The sequence below is a fragment of the Centroberyx affinis genome, unplaced genomic scaffold, assembly GCF_046629955.1.
Source record: "Centroberyx affinis isolate AG114_WGS23_722 - 3 ecotype Tasmania unplaced genomic scaffold, CSIRO-AGI_Caff_v1 ptg000702l_1, whole genome shotgun sequence".
NCBI lineage: Eukaryota > Metazoa > Chordata > Actinopteri > Beryciformes > Berycidae > Centroberyx > Centroberyx affinis.
Window position 1 is genome coordinate 86,024 of NW_027279321.1, and position 19,686 is coordinate 105,709.

The window sequence follows — 19,686 nt, forward strand, 5'->3', positions numbered from 1 at the left end:
TTCACAGCAATATCCTGCATTGGGATTAACCCTGATTTGAGGTAGCAAAGAGTGTTGGTGGGATGTGAGCTCACCCGTACAAGTTCTGATGACGCTGGACAGAGGGATTGAATGACGTGAAAGACAAGGGAAAGAAAGAGAGAGGTACGACTTAATTATATATATAATTTCCTGTGGAAGTTAATTCAAATTTTTAATCAAAACGACGGCACATTTCTTAATTAAAAAGGAGTTACTGTGTGTTTGTCTATACATTTTGCATGAGCATGTGCAGGGATTCGCTGTAAAGAGGTATTGTGTATATTGATGTGATTAGAGGAGTAAAGTGATTAAGTGGGTAAATAGGATTTTGCAGTCTACAATCTTCTCAGTACCCCCATATGAGATTTGATCCAGTTCAACAAGTTCAATAAGAATACTATGTTGAAATCCTTATATTAATGCACCCAAATATTTGCATTTTTATGGTGAACAGTATAGTGCTACCTCATCTCCTCTCCTCTCCTCTCCTCTCCTCATCTCAAGCTGTCTACTAACATACCAAATGATAGAATAGTTAGTTAGAGAGGTTATTCATGCATTGTCTTTAACCCATCATGGTGTTCACATCTATACTGGTCACACAATGCATAAGCATTGTTTATTTTGTCAAGAAGAACAATGACAAAGACCCACTGGATTTAAAGCCCAGACACAGGGCCTGTTCTGCAAACAACCATGTGGAATAACATCAGCCATGAACATTTTGATAGTCCACTAGCCTGCAGCTGCTCATTTTCAGGCCTGGCTAGAGAAAAATTGTCCCCACTTCCCAGAGTTTGAAAGGGGACTAATGGAGATGGAATGGAGTTGACAGTCAAATCAAACTCTCAGCTGGTAACTGTAATCCTTCTATTCCACCCCTGAATAAACACATTTATTATGGTAAAAGCATTCTTAGCAGTAAGGAGAGTAATGTATAGAGAAAGCTTAAGAAAATGGCTGATTCCCCTTTGTAACTGCTGGCTTTTGTATCCTCTTGTTAGTGAAACACACATACACAAATCCTACCCATTCAAATTAATGAATGCTCACTGGCCAAGTGGACATTGCAGGGGAAAATGACAAATGCCTGAGATGTAGAGATTAGATTTGAAAAGGTGGCTGACCATGTGAATGTGTGTTGTTGCATTCAATAATTTTTTGCAGACAATCTGCTACAGCAATGGTATATCTGTGGCCAACAGGGTATTCAATAAATAAAATAAATATACAGGAATTTGTCTTGATGGCACTAGCACACTAGACATATCATTAACTTCAATAGAAACACATCACAGTGAAAACAGCACCTCACATATAGTGCAGACAGCACAATGGCTTGTACACATCACTCCACATATTCAACATCCATGTATTATCTGCATCCAGACAGCACTGCATACAGTAAAGCACTGCTGCAATGTCACCTGATTCCCCAAGAACCTCTTTTCTCTTATTCAGCAACCTATAATGGTTCCTGCCCAATGCCATTGCTGTTGCTGAGGTAAGTAGAAACTGTATGAGAGGGCATTATTACTGACAGTGCTACTTTGTTTTGCAGGTGCCGAGGGACTGCAGTCAAACACCACACCAGCACCCCTCTGTGTTGTAATGTGGGTACTACCAAGGTGTTAGCACATACACACTGTGTAATCTACAAAACAATCAAAGATGTCCATCAACAATGATAGTAAATGCATGTCACGTGATATCATGTTTTTCAGGTACTGACAACATAAACGTTTGTACTTCTCACTTGACTTAAGGGTGATTTAAATAAATGTATCATCGTCGCATGTGTTTTAAAGTGTAATTTCCCAGTTCAACCACCAGAGAGCGCTCTGAGCTTTCAGTACAAAATGCCTGCTGCTTAGTAGGCAATGCTGCAGAGGGCAATTAGAGGGAGAATGAGGGCGAATGGCATTTTCTTGTTACCAGATGTCACAAGAAGCCACCCCTGTAACGATTTTTGAACACAGGCATTTAATTCTGTATTCACACCTCATCATTTAATCTAAACAGGTTGACATGGTTTTCATAAACACTACTCTTTGAAATAAGGGGGCATCTCATGACCTTTTCCTGAGAGATTGGCTTGAATGTATGAGCTGATTTTTATGCAAATGTATGCACAACACATGATTCACTCCAAATGCAGCTGTTTACATTTCTGAGTCTCAGACAATCACTGAAATGACCAGATGTAAACTGGTGTTTTTTTTTCAGTCCTTACTTAACTATAGGCAATTTGACTGAGAACACATTCTCAGGTACGGCTGTGACTTGTGAGAATAGTTGAAGAGGGAAGGAGTGGTGCTCCGTTGGCTCAGTGCAGCTCTACTGAAGCAGTTGGGGGTTAAGTGCCTTGTTTGAAGAAACTTCAAGACTTGGCTTATGGGGCTTTTTCACTTCCCTCATTCATATTTTTCAGCCAGTCTATGGATTTGAACTGGCAAGCTCAGGTCACAAGTATACTTTGTTTACATTTCAGGCTCCTTGCTGCCTGAAGGAGCCACCACTGGTCTGTCTGTGTTAAAAGAAACAGTTTTTAAAGCATAACCACCAACCAAATTGTTAAGTATCATATTCTGCCAGTTCTGTGTACTCCGTGCTCAACCTCAGTGGCACTCCCACAGCAGCCTAGTTGCAGAATCAGACCACATAATGCCTCCAGCAGAGAGTGAATTACCCCTCTGTTGTTATTGTTAGTGTCTGTTTTAAGCTTTGGAAAGCTGCTGTGTCATTTTTGCACACAGTAAAATTGGGACCAAAGCTTACCACTTACTTCCAGTGTCCAGCACAGGATTATACAGGGAGCTCTTGGTCAGACACTCCAGGTATTTAGTTGGCACTCTATTACAGCATAACTTATAATGAGTCCAAGCAGCAGAATAAGTCAATATTTTTGAATAGCTATGCTTGTAAGTAGCACAATAATAAAAAAAATATGCAATGGACAGCAATACAATGCCAAGGAAGAGAAGAGGATAGAGGGGGAATTCTTTATATTGTAGCCAATGCAGATGAAAGAGAATCACAATCTTCACAGAATTGCCAGAGAGGAGGAGAAGTCACACTGTAATCTGGTTTACTGTCAAATCTTCCAATAGAAAAATCTAACTTTCAGATCTCACTTCAGAGCTGCGTTATTGTTCCTCTCAGCATGATACTGCGTGGTAATAATTGGCTGCTATGACAGGTTGGAGAGACGTACAATAATTTGTGTGTTGGAGTGACAAAGTTTGACTGACGCAGACTGTCTCTGGGTTTCGCTGCTGAACACCCTGCCTGCAGCTCGATCCCTTTAATATCAAACAGGACTCTCTGTATCTTTTCACAAAAACCTACAACCAGACACCTATTACAGAGCCACTGTACGTTTGGAGGAAACTACCATTACGAATCTGCAGATGGTTTAAACTGTTTAAACTAGAATGCTAGAAAAAATAGGAAAACTGTGAGAAATATGGTGAAAGATACATGGAAATATTTAAAGTGATTCATTTAGATAATTGACAGAAATTACTCCAGGAAAGCCGGACGAAGTGGATGATGATGACAGCGCCATTAACAATATTTCAGGAGGACAGGTTAAGTTGCAAACACTGCAGCCACTGAATGACAACGATTTATATTGCTATCAGAAACAGGGCTTTGGCTTCTCTTCATACATTAATTACATCAAACTGTCCAAAACCAAAGCCGTCTATCTTTTTTGTAGATAGGTGGCTCTGTTCCAAATGCTGGATTCATGATTTCTCCCTTTAATTGAGACATCAGCAATATGCAAATAACTTAGAGTACGTGCTCCCTGGAAACACACTTATTTGTGAATTCACTGTCCTTGGGCCGTAATGATGACACGCTCTATTCCTTTCTCAGAAGAATTGCTTGCACCGCAGACAGCCAAAAAAAGTCATTGAGGGTTCAGGTTTTTAGGTCATTGGCTGATGTAATTTTTCTTTAGGAGTGTAATAGGCTAGTAGAAACATTCTTGTGGTGAAATGTCTCCCCGGTTTAATGCCAGATCTAAAAGAGTTAATGCCGCCTGGATAAACTGGATGTGGAAAATTATGTCGCCGTTCTTTTCACTCCTAAATGTATAGGTATTCTCCAACATGCTATAACTACCAGAGGAGTCTTATAGACTTGAGTGATAATAAAAACTTAATTATTCCCTCTTTCGCTTTTTTGTGCACTCAAGTTGATGCTTTCACATTTCATTCAAATCTGTGAGTGCACCCCCCACAGATCCCTTAGCAGCAGTTCAATGGCGGACACTATTTCCATTTTCTATGCCTGCAAAGTGGTCTTATTTGCCTGTTAAATGACCTTAGAGACAACACATGTGTCATTTGCAACTGTCGAATTTGCATCTCCATTGCTCATAGTGTGCACGACAGTACACCTCTTTGAGGGTCTGTGCGCACTTCAAGTACACCGACCCTTCCAAAAAAGTACTTGGTGCTATTCTCTTGATCTCTCCACTACACGCCATGCACCATTGTCTTCGTTCCAATAAAAAAAGACTACTCCTGTATGATGGGGTGCCTGCCCACCTTGAACAACTTCACCTCTGCAACAGACCATAAAGCAGAAATAGTAGTTATTGTTGAGAAAAATCACAGTGCTGGAGGAGCTCCCTGCACGGCCCAAACAAGACAGGAGGGTCAAAGGAATGTGGCATATATTATGTTGCTGTAAACTGAGACCTAGCCAGCTTTTGGATCTGTCACTCAAATGGTACACATTTTGACAGATGGGCACAGAGACAGACAGACAGAGAGGCATGACAACTGTGTAAGCATCTGTCGGTAAAGATAATGGCCAGGCTCCACCTCTCTTTCAGTTTTCAGCAGCACAATCAGCCCTGAAGTTACGCCATACATGGATCTGGCTTCAGAATGTGTGAAAATGAATATTCATAGTGCAGATATGCTGATGTCACATTTTCTTCAAAGAGAAAACATACTGTATGCTCTAAATGCAGAGAAAGGCATTGAAACTGAAGAAAAAGTATAGCTACTCTAATACTCAAGCAGCCTCACAGTAAAGCACATTATACTATTGGCAACCCTCTCAGCTCATCCAGTGCCGTTAACCACAGGAGGCCGGTCAATATTAAAAGCTGCAGTGCTCCTACAAAAGGGAAATGCATGAATACTTAAATTGCATTGTGATAAATAACAGTCAGATTGATATTCAATTGATTGCAAAAAAGTGGTTGATAATAAGAGCGCGTCGATGTGCTAATATCTTAATGGGGAGATTTGACAACATGGACTCGTGGCTCATGGCATCTACCTGGCACTGATCCAATCTACATTAGAGAGAGAGAGAAGGAGAGAGAGGGAGAGTGAAGAGAGAGATGGAGATAGATACATAAGGGGGTGGGAGGATCAATGCAGGCCAGAGCAACTCGGGGCCAAAGGCATGCGGTACATTGTGGAGCAGACTTCTAATACGACTCTTAATAGCTCAACACACATTTTTCTTTCAGGAAGCGGGCTGCAGCATACTGTAGGAATCCAATACTTTGTGTCTGTGCGCTTGTCTTATTAGTCACAAACTGTGTTTCTTTGTCTGCCTGTCTGGCTGCTTATTCAAACCACACAACTGATAATGAACAGGTTCTGACTTGAAAACTCACTTTCAAAACTACTTAAGCCATCAGCGCTTAATTAGCAATTTTCAACCACGTTACAGGCAAAGTCAGCATTTTCATTTTTCTCCTGAACCTGTGTTTTCAAAGTTAAATGGCTGCAGAATAAACTTGAGCGGCACACCCGAGGGACACAGGAAAGACCTTGTGTTCACTCTCGGCTGTTATTGAGTGCTTTGTTTATTAATGCCACCCCTAACACAACAACCACCTCGCTCTCTGCTCCTTGGGAGAAGTGGGGCAAGTGCAGCCACAGTACAAGGCCATGAAATATGTAAAGAGTGCAGTCTTAAGGCTCAGTACGCCCACCATGGGACCAGGAAGATTGGGGTTAGAGGAGAGAGAGAGAGGGGTGTGTGTGTGTGTGTACGTGTGTGTGTGTGTGTGTGTGTGTGTGTGAACAAACACTTTACTCCATCAACCCATACTGCTGACCCAGTTTCTCAGATCAGGACGTGTGGTGAGACATCAAACATTGGTTTTCTGCAGAGCATGGTCATAAACCGTCCAAGAGACTGGCAGTTTTATTTCCCCCATGTTACCAATGTCTATGTGTGTGCATGTGTGTGTGTCTATGTCATTACATTTTTGGCAGAGATGGTGTGTGTGTGTGTGTGTGTGTGCACGTACGCCTACATGTGTGCGCCCACCATGTTTGGTTATTACTGCATTTTGGTACATAACTCTTGAGACACAAACTCATTAATAATACATTACAATCATTTTGTCTCTCATGAGGCTCATTATGAGTATTGCAGATATCTTAACCTCGTGACACTTTTCTTTACCTGTCACATTCCTAAACGCACAGTGACGTCTTCATAGTGAGGTGATTCTGCCTTGGCCACGGATGCCTCGGAGCATAGCTGACATTCTGGAGCTCTTAATGAAACACGTGGCTGGGAAATGAATTTCCTCTCCATCCCTGAGGAATCCCCGGGAGCCTATTACAGGGGAGACAGCTTTTCCTCTCCTGGTCACTAATATTCATAGTGTGTTAGGGGGGGGGCAGTGTTCCGGATACAACCAAAGAAAGATAGAGAGGAGAGGAGAAAGAGAGTTAGAGTGAGTTAGAAAGCTTGGTAGAGAATGTGAGAGAATTTAAGAGAGAGAGGGAAATGAAGAGAGAGAGAGACAGACAGACAGACATAATAGAAGACAGACAGCGAGTAAGGAAATCCCAAAGAGTGGGAAGAGAAGCCTCAGAGATCACATTAATTTTTCATGTGCATTATACATTCTTACAAGGTCTACTTTCTCGCCGGAGAGTGGGGGTACAGACAATGTAACCTAATTTAAGGGTCTGATTCATTTTCAACTTTAATTTATTTTTGATTCACTTCATGAGCATTAAGACAAGTGGAAAAATACTGCTAAATGATAAAAAATAAAATACACACGTGAAGGGCTAGTGCAAAGATGATGGCAAAATAACTTTTTTAAGGCTCAGCATCACCGCTTGGGAAATAGGCCTATGATGTGGGAGATGCAGAAGGAGAATTTTCAATGAATCATTTTGAATCATTTTTAACAGCTGGCACATCCAGATCTATTGTTTTAATAGTTGAAGATATGATGCTACAACACCATACCTTTTCCATGTCAAGGCCCCCCCAAATAGATACAGTGAGGAGAGTGAAACCCTTGATCTGCACATTCATAAATCATTCTCTTAGTGTCCTAACTTCCAATAAAAGGAAATAAAAATAAAATAAGACCCTTGTTCATTTTCGCTGGGGTCCCCTTGGAGCCTCCTCGAGGGCCCCCGCGCGGTCCCGGGGCCCCGCTTTGGGAACCACCGCCATAAAGTGTGTCTCTGCATTCGCGCTCCAGTCTCCTCCCCCCGTCCCTCTCCGGCCCCGCCCTCAAGGAGTGACTTGGTTGTGTGAGAGAAGAGAGACTCTGCAGACACACGCCGCTTTTCTTATCAGCCCCGCTCTGTCTTTACTAACGGGACAAGTTTAGACCTCCGGGATATCGGTGTCCGCTCTCCCTTCTGCCCTCGCATCCATGTGAACATCTCGACTTTAAACGGAGTGTGGTGAGTGGAGAAATTGTTACAGATGTTGCCAGTTTGTGGGGCTGAATGCAAGCACGCCGTGGACTGATTGTAACTAAAAGGGGGGAGAAGGGGATTTTTTTTCTCAGTAGAGGAAAAAGCGGCAGGCAGGCAGGCAGGCAGGCAGGAGGAGAGGCATGCCCGTCTCCTGCTCTTCTTTGAGCAGTTTTAGCCCCACTTTACCGTGTGTAAGAGTAACTAAACGCTATAATGGTGTGTAATTATACTGGTAAAATCAGTATTTCCGCTGCTGGCGCCTCTAATTCAGCAACAAGGCTTGTGATTAAAAGATAGGCTTCAACATCCTCCCCGGGATGTTGCCATTACATCGCTGTAATGTTGCTCACTGTGGACCGCGGCTGCAACGTTGCTGCTACTTTGTAAGTGTGGGCTGTTGGGACACTTGACCGCTGTTTAAAGTAGTTGACGACTGTAGCGAGTGGAGTTTATTTTGCTGTAACTTCACAAGTCACTTTCCCATACAACCCCGAAGGAAACTGTGTTTTCCAAGAGAGAGGCTCATCAAAGCTGTAGATATTTTGGCAAAGAGGGAGGAACAATGTCTCCATCTCAAACTTTAGAATGATAAATACGCAAATATGTATAGAAATTCAATTCATATGTATATGTTATGCCTTATTGTATGTAAAACATCGACTTTTTTCACTTAAGTTCTGTTTTTCAAATCTGTGATATAAAGATTTAGCTTAGGAGTTTTTTTTTTTTACACCCCCTTGAATTTGGCATTCATAAGCCTATTGTAGCCTACGTCTCTCACATAGTAAGACAGCGTAGGCTGCATTAAAAATCCATGACATCCTTAGTGCTGTGATGACCACTGTGCCATCTAGAGGCTCTGTCTCTAGCTGGCACTGCTTCTGCTCTCCTACCCAAACGCATTGTCTCAGCCTTCTCAAAGTTCACAAAAAAAGATGTAAAACACTGGTGGCTGTGTTTGTCTCAGTTTGTGCCAGATGTACGCTTTGTTAAGGTAGGTGGTATCCTTGCCTGGTTGTGTTGCCCTTTAAATGTTTGATGTGTGGAGACATCTTGAGCGCTTTCTCCTGCTGTGCCTCTCAGCATCTGCACCGGCTGTCAGCTCATGTTAGAAATGCGCTGTCAGAGACAGTACTCTCCCCAAATGCACACACATGCACGCACACACACACACACACACACATGTGGGCACATACATACACGCAAACTCACATGCAGGAATACTTGCACACACATGAGGACATACAAGCAGGGAAGTATATATGCACATGCAAACACAGGCAAACATGCAAATACACACACCATACTTAAAAATATACTCATGAATACACAGGTACGCATGCATACTCACATGCATACAAACACTGGGCATTAATCCTATGAGCACATCCTCACACAGTCACACACACACACACTCCCTCATGAACACAGACTGTACACATAGACACACATTCTGCCATGATCACAAGAACCAATGTACACCTTGTGCAGTGTGCACACGCACTCATAAACACACACATGCACACGCACACACTGCTTGCCCCTGGTAATGCACTCCTCCGTATTAGAACCAGCCATTACCCCGGTATTTTAGACGATGAACCATTAGTCTATATACGGTGTAATGGCAAAATTAGATTCCTGTGAGTGTCTGTGTGAGCAGTCTCTCTGATCTCTGAGGAACCCCACTGCTCTCCCTCAGCACTCCCACTTCACTGATGAGCTGCCTCCATAATATATTCTCTGTAGTTTTGTACCCTAACTGATGTTTAATTATTCCGACACGGTGATTTGGCTGTTGCTCATGAAATATTGAAACGGAGGAGGCCCAGGAGGCATGCTAAAAGACACAGGCTTCACTTTATCCTTAAATTCAGCTTGCAGAGGAGCTGGGCACTGTCTGAGATTGACATCAAAGCAAGTCAACACAAACACCCAACCACCCAAAAGTTGTTTATTGCCATTTTTGCTTTGCCAGTGCTCACAGGGAGTCTGTTTCTTATGCTTGAATTGGAGATCTCTTCTTCGGCCCCCTGCTTCTTAAGATGTCTTCCCTAAGCCATGCCTCAAACCAGCGTGCTTGCTTAGTATCGAAAAGCGATTATACTAGATCAACGCTCTGATTACAGCTAGCGACCAGGCACTGTCTGCTAATCTGTGATCTTAATACTGCGGCAGGCAAATCTCAGGGCAGCTATCGAGCCTAATTAGAGGCCTCAAACTCTGCCGCCCCATTTCTTAGCCATATTTGTATGCCAATCTCTTACAAGCACTCACTTGTTCACTTTCTCATTCCCCTGATGTGGATTTAAATATGTAGGATTGGTGTAAGAGTCTTGCTTGTGCCTCGTGGTTGAGTTTTGCCAAATCATCAAGGAATGGATGTTGGTCAGGTACATTTGGTTTTCCACCCATTTTCCCCAAACTCTTTATTGAACAAGGAGAATGCATTTCTCCTTGTTACTCCTGTGTTACTCCTGTGTGCTTATTCATTAGTGTGTTTTGGCAGGGTTATTGACCAGTGTAAACAATGGATTTTAAAATGTGTAGCAGGAGTGCAAAAGATTATAGTCCTTGTGTCTAGTTGGTGATTTTATGCAAAAATATACACAATTGCAAAAGAATACCAAATGAAAAAGGATGAGCAAGTAAATTATAGTTTACTTCACATTGTCCCTGAAATCATGTTTTTTGGCTGGGTTGATAGTGAAGTGATCAGTGGACACAATGTTGTGTCCCCTGCTGGTCAGAGCCAGCGGGACCCTGGGGATTTCTGAACCCCAACTGTGAGGGTAAAACCACCAAAACTGGCTGCATGTGTCTGTATACTATGTCTTTGTTTTGTAATGCAAAGCTTTAGCACCATGCCATCTCAATCCTTTTAGCCTTGTGTGTGTGTGTCTGTGTGTGTGTGTTTGGGAGTCTGTTAATTTGCAAATGCTCGTGTGTGAATCTGTGTTTCTGCATATTTAAGTGTATGCAGTGCAGTGTTTACTTGCTGTTCAAGCAAAAGTAAAATGCATGGCTCTATAGGCTTTTATGCATATACAGTAGCCTGTGTAGCTCACAACATTTTCACAGCCTTCGCTGACCCAGCGCTGCGTTTGTGGCTCATTGCACTTGTGCTTTAGCTTTTCTGCATAGAAGCCCAGCATCTTGTGCAGACTGTGTCTTCAGATGTACACCCACCAATCAGAATGAGTGAATCATCATGAACAGGAAGTGAGCTCATAGAGTTTGTGGCTTGTACTCTGTGTTCAGGAAGGCATTTGACCCAAGGGGCCATTGTAAAGGTTTTTTCCTCACATTGTTATGGAAAGCACAGAAAGCTTTGCTGGTCCAGTATGAACACAGCACATGGTTACGACGGGTAATACATTTTCAAAGAATTTTGCGAGTAATATTTGAGGTTTCCTTATTATTTACCCATGTTAGAAAGCATGACATTTGTCTACTGGTGCATTTAAAACACTGCTTGTCAACTGCTCTCCATACAGCCTATAGTAAATATATTAGGTATGTGAGGCTTTTAAAAGTTCTTAATATTTAAAATTGTAATATTATATATAATATAATAAAAAGAGTCGTGCTCTGTCCTGATTAGTAAAATGCCTCTTAGATTAGAGCAACACAGCTGTTGAACATCAAAGGCAAAATTCTGCTGACATTGAAAGTGCTGTTGAAAAAGTGCCTGTGTGTGTGTGTGTGTGCTTTTTGAAGGCTGTTTTTATGAATTCCCCCTCTGCTGTTTGAGATGGGCCCTTTAATGTCTGCTTTGCTCTGTGTTCCCTCCCTGTGTGCTCTGCCCCCATTGGTTTTAAATGGACAGCACACTCCTGTGCCTGGCTGTGCCTGGTTGAGCCAAGGCTGCAGCTGAGGGGTGTGTGTGTGTGTGTGTGTCCATGGTTTATGGTTTGTCTCCTTGTTATTGCTCCTTCTATGTGCTGTATATGTGCGAGTATGAGTGTAGGTGTGTCTGCAAGTGTTTTCTTGCTATCATCATGGTTCACTGTGCTAGAATGCCCATATTATACACACACACACACACACACACACACACACACACACACATACACACACCCTTAACATGCGTTCTCAGCTTGTAGAACACCCTGTTTAAGTTAAAGTATGTGCCACACTCTGTTTCACCACTAGTGTTTTGCCCATTAAGGTTTCTAGGTTTTTATGAACTAGTGATAACCAATGTTCTTTGGCTCAGATCTCTAAAGTGCGGCCTCCCTTTAAAGTGTTGACATCTGTATCCATTGAAATATTAATGAGCAAGCAGAAGTTTGTCTGAAAGCTTCCTTTTAGGAATCCTCAAAAGAGGCCAAATATTTAAGTGTGTTTGTGTTGAGACAAGATGCTGGTGATGCTATCACTGCCGTGTGTGTGTCTTAACTGATCAGCGACAGTTGCAGCATTCATTTCCAAATGAGTCACAGGAACAGGCTAGTTGCACATGAACGCTGTGGCTGTGGCGATGTGGCACTGAAAAGGTGATGGCGTGTGGTCTTCCCTTGCACCAGCTCTGATGCAGTGACATGGCCAACGGTCTACAGCAGCAATCACCAGACCCAGAGTCCTGCTGGTTTTCAGTCTAGCTATCCAATCAGGGACTGATTTACACCTGGGATGCAAGGTGAATGCAGTTTCAGTCACACTGAAATGGAAAATGACCTTTTTGCATTTTTAGACCATTCAAACTATCATACCATACACAAAAAAAATCACTCTTGAGATTTTTGAATGATCCCGCCCCTCTGCCTCCAACAGGAAATACATCACTGCTCTCATCAGTGCTCTCAAAATGCAGTTTTATTGTGACTTAAACTTGATTGAGAACCAGTGGTCTATAGCCTTTACTTTATTCTGCCTTTATATAGTCTCCACTGTTGGCTTCAGAAATAGTTAATACTGGACAAGGCCAGACATGCTTTAACCTGGATTAGGGTTGTTCCTAATCTATTTAAGTTTTGAATAAGTAATCACCATCGTTTTTTTGTTTGATCTTCATTTTTTAGCACGAACAAAACCTCAAGACACACCTGAGTTCACTCAGCAGCACAGCTCTCTGACTGAGAAGCACCGATCTATCCAACATAATAAAGGATTGCAATGATGAATCCAAACCTCTCCTGCCATCCTTTTTCTCCACCTCTCCTTTTCTGGATCTAACAAACTGACTGAGGCAGATATTTGGTTTTTAAATGGTAAAATGAGAAGTCAGCATGTAAAGCTATGACTGTGCTTGTGCCCGCAGTTATTGAGACAGTGCAGGCTCTCTGTGTGCCCATCTTGGTGTAGTAGTGGATTAGAAGTGACACTTACTGCAGGCTGGCTGAGTCTTTAGCCTTGTTTACTCTGGCTGGGTCTTAGCCGGGGACTCAAACCATCATTAGGCAGTGAAATGACTCAACATCGGGACAGATCCGCAGACAGAGGGAGAGGCAGAGAAACAGAAAGAGGAACCGTTTTAAAGAAGAAAGGGAAGAGGGAAAGACAACAGAGAAAAAATGGATATTCCTGAATTTGCCTGGAGATCCAGAGTGAGCTGGATGACTGCAGCACGGGTGGTAGTTACAACCTGGAGGCCAGGGCGTGCTGTGGTCAAACCCCTTTATAAATAAACAGACAGATTGGTCCAAAATAAACATGAATTGCTCATGTCAGTGCGCAGTATGGAGCAGATGGACGACTAACCCCACCCAGGAGCGGGACTGCAAGCCCTAAACATGAGCTGCTGTTGTGGAGAGAGGCTGTAGGCCAGGTTTTCCCGGCCTTGGGCTTGGGACCCTTTGTGAGATCGAAAACGGGGTCCCCTAGAAAAATTCGTACTCAAACTGAAAACGACTATTTCGGACATTTTATCATTTTCAAAATAGACTTGGGGAGGAGGGGATCAGGAGTTTTCTGACCTCAGTGTGGGGTCACGTGTCAGAAAAGGATGGGAACCCCTGCTGTAGGCTCTGGACCTCTTACTGTAAGCTCTAAGCCTGGCCTGCTAGCTGCCACCACAGACGCAACACGCTGCTCCGCTGATGTAATGGAAAGCAATAGGCTTACCTTGTGCAGGTGAAATAAAAGCTCCCAAGTTTATAAAAAGCATCTCAGTAGACAAAAAAAAATGAAACCATCACACAAAAACAAAGATGACAAGCAAAGAGAGACTACAGACACCAAACGACAACAAAGAAGAGCTAGAAAGATAAATGGACTGTCATGTGGACATGGCTGTCTACTGCAGGCTACTGCCGGGGAGAAGAGGTTTATTATATCCTTTCGGAGTTAACCTAGTGGACTGTTAGAGAGGGAGCAGGACAGGAAAACCGTGGGCTGGGTCTAGGTGAGAAGACTGAGAGTCGTCAACACTTGAAGAGATTGCCCCAGAAACTATAATACGGCTGATAATTATCTGCTTGGTCATCTTGGTTTTGTATGAGTACATCTTACTGGCTGTCTTATTTAGGCTGTTTGCTGATATGATATAATCCGCTGAGTTAATAAGATTGATTCTGACCTTAAAGTCACGTTTGAAGAATGTCTGCTGTTGGTGCATGAGGAATACAAAATTGCTTTAAAACTCCAACAAGGCTGCTATTGTTGATCTGCATTCCCCTACAAGAAGCCTCAGTGTGCCCAAGCAAAAGAAAACAAGAAGCTTATTAGTTGTACAGTAAGAGTGTTCTTAATCCATTACCTTACACCCTGTCTGTTGGGTAATCTGGGGCTTCAGCCTGACCTACTACTGTCACCGTTGTGGCCCTGTACATCTGTGGTGGAAAATCATCTGATCTTACAATATGGCAGGAGACGTGTCTTATAGTTTGTTGTCTTGCTGCCTGAATTCTCTATTTATAACAGAACTCATGGTTAAAATTATCATTTTGTTCCAAGTAGCAAGAACAAAATGATAATTTTAACCATGAGTTCTGTTATAAATAGAAAATCCATATTTTGTTGTCTACTTGGAACAAAATGATAAGTTTAACCATGAGGTCTGTTTATAAATAGAAAATTCATACCTGTTCATTGTTTGTGTCTGAAATGTGAGTCACTGTCTGTCATTTGGAGATAGTTTGGTGTTAAGACAGATGACAACAAACAAGTACAGATTCTGTGCAATGTTTGCTTTAGGGTTGTAGCAGCGTTCCAAGGTAATAAAGTAGTAATTATTCATTAATGGAAGTATGTGAATGAGGACTACAATAAGAGTAAGACAGTAACAGACTGTCTAGCTGCTGCTATTTTGAGAAATACTGTACTGAAAAATGTGAAAAAGTGAAGGTATTTGTCAAGGTGCAAAAGTACAGTCAAATAATGTTGTTTCCTTAAACCGAGACAAATAATCCTAATTAATAATTGTGATCACAATATTTGGCAAAAGAATTGGGATTGTCATTGTTGGCATAAATGTGCAGCCCTAATTGACAGTATGTTTTATTATTGCTTTCTTAAAGGAAGTTAGGGCATGTTTGGCAAGCTGAATACATGTAAGGATCTTCTTGGCTACCATTTCACTCAGTAGAATAATGCATTAAATTGTTGAAATGGGATTAAATAAAAGGCCTTAAATTGGAACTACAGTCTGTGTTTTTCCCTCAACATTTGGAGAGGTAGATCTTGCCTTCCCCCTTGGCTTAGGATTTGTTCTTGGCCCTTAAAAGGTTGGTGACCAGTGCTTCACACCTTGCCTGTTGGGTAATCTGGGGCCTCAGCCTGTCTCTGACCTACTACTATAGTAGGCCATGGCTGCACAGGCCATGCACTGGTTTTGTCCTGCTTGGCTAAATACTGGATTGAATGCAGTACAATGGTGGGACTGTTGGACCTAGAGCAGTGTTGACCTAGCTGTGTCACGCAGGATGAAGTGTAATTCTGAAGTAGGTTAACAGGAATTGTAATGTGGACTTTGTATGACTGTAGGGCCAACAGCGCTGTGCAGTGCTGAGTAATATGTTGGTCACTCGTATGTTGGTCAGTAGGCCCTACGGGACGAGTCCTGGCAGAGAAGCGTGGATGTACTGCGAGATTGCTGGCCTAGATGGACTATTTACAAGCATCAAGCAAACAGCTTATGCGGACATAAGCTAATGTAACTTGGGTGCTTATGAGTTGAGTTTAGCTTGCTGCTTCATGTTTTTTAGCCCCGTGACAGCAGGGGCTCTACGTTTGTTCGGTCGGTTGCCCTGTTCCGCACTTTTGGTCACGTGGGTGAAAGTGTGCCGCAGGGAGTTCGATTGCAGACTCAATTGGGAGACCCGAGTTTGATTATCGTCAGGAACGCTTCCACAAAATTCAATGTTGCGGGGCTGTTAGACTCTTGGTCTTGTTGCCTTGGAATATCGGGCTTTCTTATAGCAGAATAGTCAGTCAGAGTTACCCTGGAAGTATTACTCCTTCTCGGGTCAAATCTGAGTGCTGCTGGCCAGTCCTGCCATTTTGTAGCACCTCAACACACTGCTTTTGTCTATATGCTATATGCTGTCTACCACTGCCCTGGTTCGTCACAACGACAGGGGAGACAATGACCCAGAATCAAGTTGACCTGAGTGCTTTAAATCAAGGCTCCACCGGAGGAAATAAATTCTCTCCCCAGCAGCACGCCCAGCGCCAACTAGGACAAGTAATCCAGACAGAATAAAAACGTCCTCTTAGAGGACGTCAGGGGAGAGAGGGATGGAGCAATGGAGACATGACAGGGTTGGTAAAAAAGAAATGGAGAGAAAGAAAGAGAGAGAGGGCATGAAGGCAGACTGGTACGGATAGATGGAGGAGTGATACAATGCTGTGAGAGTTCGGCTTAGATCGTTCTCTGACATAAGAAAAGTTATCCCACTAGAGAGAGATTTGGGCAGTCAGATGGAAAGAGTTTATTTAGAGTAAAGCAATATTCAGCACAAGATAGAGCAAGTTTCTGCTTCCTGTTCCTCTACAAGACAGTTATAATTTCTTATAGTGGCCTGACAATTGATCTGCGCACAGATTTTGCTTCTTGGCATGGCTACTAATTTACAGGACTGATCCTATATTACATACATTGTAGTGAGGAATTTGTTTCTCCACACATTCCTCTGATCCATTTCACCAGAGGGATTAGAGTGTAGGGTCAGCCATTTGTGGCGTTCCTGGTTCTGGTTCAGGATGGTCACTATAGCCACCTGCTGCCTTATTTGACTCAAAACATGCACTAACAAATATGTATGTATGTGTGTGTGTGTGTGTGTGTGGAGTCTGTGGAGCTTCATGGCTCAGTGAAGCCTGTTCTGTTTTCTGTTTATCTGTTTACATACAGCAGCTGCTGCCACTCTGCTTTTCTTTCCACTCTTCTGCTCTCCTCTACCACTGATTAAGTAGAGTCCCTCTTTTTCCCCCCCTCCTTCTGTTGGTAAAAGGAAACTGCTGATACTGCTGAGGGGAGCACAGAGAGACTTCCAGGGCCAAACATAAAACACTGACAAATTAGTTCATACTGTCAGGGACAAACCTCAAGGAATGGATGTATATTGGACTGTATAAAAAGACACATTTGAATAACGAATCAAAAGCTCAAAAAAGGGTGTTTATTGTGACTCTCCTTTAACTTAACACCATCCTTGGTACTGCGTTATCAAATCACCAAATTGAATTTCCATCAAAATTATTATTCACACTATTTCTGTATGCAGTTGAGTAAAACTAAATGCTGAGTGAGTTGGATGCAAAACGACTGCCACAAACTGATCGCAGGAACACACGCCATGGATATAACAAGCAATGGATATCTACAGATGGAGCATAAAATCCCCTCGTTTTACACGTTTGGTGTTTAACTCACCAAGGGGAATTGCTTGGAACATCCTGCAGCAATAATACAAGCTAGATGCAGAGTGGGGGGACTTCTACAATAGCTACCACTGTGTGTAAGATGTAATATAGAGAGTATGTGTGTCTGCCAAGCCCTCCAAAGATAGATCTGTGTTGTGTCAGTGTGACTAACGCGATTTCAGTTTGACATGGCCGGGGGTCACGTTTCGGCTAATGGCTGGGGTTGTCAGAGAGGTCAGATGTCAAATCGCAGTGTAACACTCAAAACCAACTGCTTCCTGTTTTAATGGCCATGTGCTGTGCCATTAGCCTCTAGTGCAGTGTTTCTTAAACAATGGCTCAGGGCCCAAAATGATCACTAGTATGTGGTAATGATCCTGAGTCTCGGGGTGTAACGAGAGTTGTAAAATTTGGGTCCTCGGTGGAAGAAGTTTAGGAGCTGCTGTCAGTGTCTGATCATTAGCATCAGCGAAGCCCAGTGGGTCTTTCCAGGGCCAGCGACAGCTCCAAACAATTTTAACACAAAATCCAAAGCATTATTTGTTGTTTTGAGGCCATAGCCCAAACTAACAAAGCACAACAAATGATCTCATAGATTTTGCTTTGGGTGAAATTCATTGATTTTGAAAATGAGTAAGTCCTGATTAGCCCTGTTTAGTCCTGCAGTGAGTTTTTGAAGTGTGAAACAAATCGAACATCAAGCAAGTTACCTCCATGGGCTGCATATCACAGATAACATCCTCTAAGTACCTATTAGCATGGGGTAAATACCACACATTGTCAAGCCTTTTCTGGTATGCAAGGAGTGGGCTGCGCATTGATTTTCTTAGTGTGTATACCAGTGCTGGGAAGCTCTGGAGGCTCAGGCCGCCACCTTCACCAGCACCAGTGACAGATAGTGTAGTGACAGATAAACACTGCACAGTCCCTTGTCATGCATGTGGTTTCATTTTGTTTTGCCTTGCCCTGAACACCTTCATATGGCTCCATCTATGAAATCAGAGCAGGCCGTCGCATTGCAAAAGGCTTTATGGTTCAATTTAATCATGAAATGAGAACAAGCCATTTCATTTGAAGAGGCTGTATTGCTCAATTTACACATGAAATTGGATCAGGCTCTTTCATTTCAAAAGTGTGAACATGATAATTCTGTAATCCCATTTTGCTTTCCAAAAATGGTGTAAAAAGTTAACTTGAGTTGAAAGAAAAGCTTTACACCGCCAAGCTACATTAAATCTTCCATTTCACATTGGCTCCCTGCAGAAATCCTGTATTAATTTTGCCATTTTTAATGTAATTAACAGCTGAAATTTTCTCCTGTGACCCTGAAACCAAGCCAAACCATTGATCAAGCACTGGCAAATGACAGCAGTAAATGGGCTGGAATGACACAAGGTTTCTGCCGGACACTAAAGATTTATATCTCAGCAGTGAATGATGGCTGACATTCTTGGTCTCTGTCGTTTGCACGGCAGCTGTAACTCCTACCGCTGTCTAACTGAATGGTCTTGGTGGGCTTTTTTAATCAGCTTGGCCTGCCTTTGGTATTAGGAGGTGATTAAATGAATTAGTGGGACCTGGAGACATAGGCAGTGGCCTGGAACGTAGGGGCAGGGGCTCAGGGGGCTCAGGGGGCGGGGGTGGGGGGGGGGGGTGTCGGGGGGTTTAGGGGGTAGAGGGGGCATAGTGGGGACTGGGCTCAGCCTCTTTCAGCTGCAAATTCACAAGCAGGCATGCATGCACAGTGTTCACACACACACACACACACACACACACACACACGTTCTCATAACATGGTGAGGCATAGGCAGCTCACATGGACACACACATGTAGCTAAACACATAGACACAGACACAAACTCACACACACACACACACACACATACACACACACACACACACACTCTCTCTCTCTCTCACACTTGGCCATTGTGTGTGACAGTGCCGTCAGTGTCTCCATACGGACTGTCCTGACACAGCACACGCCTCCTCGCTACTAAATGTCACGCACTGTTACCAACATTATTAGTGATGCAGAGGCCCACTAGTGTGTGTGTGTGTGTGTGTGTGTGTGTATGTGTGTGTGTGTGTGTGTGTGTGTGTTTGTGTCTGTATGCTCATGTGTACACCGACAGTTATG

The 19,686-nt window shown here is 42.9% G+C and overlaps 1 protein-coding gene across 1 annotated transcript in view; it reads left to right on the forward strand.

Moving 5' to 3' along the window:
- The first annotated feature begins 7,617 nt into the window (after window positions 1–7,617).
- The window catches only part of ppp1r16b (protein phosphatase 1, regulatory subunit 16B), a 76,430-nt gene continuing 64,361 nt past the window's right edge, over window positions 7,618–19,686 (forward strand). Inside the window, 1 exon segment of the mRNA XM_071519489.1 lies at window positions 7,618–7,724. The gene's annotated coding sequence lies outside the window, so the exon portion shown is untranslated.